The sequence below is a fragment of the Tigriopus californicus genome, chromosome 11 (assembly GCF_007210705.1).
Source record: "Tigriopus californicus strain San Diego chromosome 11, Tcal_SD_v2.1, whole genome shotgun sequence".
Classification (NCBI taxonomy): Eukaryota; Metazoa; Arthropoda; class Copepoda; order Harpacticoida; family Harpacticidae; genus Tigriopus; species Tigriopus californicus.
The window spans coordinates 7,691,242-7,692,424 of NC_081450.1; positions in this window are offsets into that span (position 1 = coordinate 7,691,242).

Consider the following 1,183-nt stretch of genomic DNA (forward strand, 5'->3'; position numbering starts at 1 on the left):
ATCTATGCGTGTTTTTGAGCCAGTTTTGCGCAATATGTCACTGACTTGAGAGACAATTCGATGGTTGTTGACTTATTGATATTCATGGGTATTTCATATATTCTTCTGACTGACAAAGTTAATGCAGAAAGATTTCGTATATGGACNCAATCAAGCCAGATCAAGGCGGGCAAAGATCCAGAACAATCCAGGAATCCGAAGTCGTGCCACACTCTTTCCCCCTCTGAGATAGGTGGAAGGATATATGTCTCGAAGGGAACAACAATTCACGGGACAATGGGCGGGAACAAGGGCACCAGTCGAGGGCGGGAAACCAAACGGCGAGCGACTTGCGGTGCTCTTTCTTTCGTTCTATCTTTCTCTCTTCTGACTCTTCTGACTCGTCGCTGTTCTCTTGCGTTTTCGCTGCTCACTCCTCGTTCTTTCGGCTTCGTCAGCTTCCTCTCCTCCTTCTGAGCCAGCGCCGTTCCTCTTTGGAGCCTTCCCTCGATGCAGCAGCTGGTGGCAAGCAGCACCGAGCATGGAGCAACCACCACGCGGCGTTCACTTCCCTTAAGTGATGCCCTTGCTGATATAACAAATTGTTCAGACAGGGGACGGACCAGGACGGACGGATTGACGCTGGTAGATATTTTCGTCATGCATTCAAAACGGGCACCGGATCGTCGGCAAAGGATGGGAGGTTGGAGACCAAGTACAACCATTAAACTCCATTTCGAGTAGTTTACCTAGCCAAATACTGCTTTTAGACTTGAAGCGAACCAACGCCTTGTCAATAGGAGAAATTGGCCTCACCATCAATTGGAGGTTCAAGCTTTTCAATGAAATCAAACAGTCTCACCCAGTTTTTGGCGCTATCAATCAGTGATAACAAATTGTCAAAAGAGTCCGGGCCGTGGTTGGCCTTTAAAGCCTAGATTTGGCATCCCTGCTCATCGCCAATGTTTTAAGCTATGCCCACATGTTAAAGGTTAATCGCCATTAAAATGATGTATTCACAGAACATGGCGGCATTTTCCCTATCTTGATTAGTTTCCTAGGCCCTGGTGTGCATTCAACGCTATGCTCAAGAAACAAACAATTTACAAAAAAGGATTCAGTTGATTTTAGGATGAGAAATTTACTATATGGCGGCACTGAACCGCGCGAAAATGAGTCCTTAAAGGAGGGTGACCCGATCCTA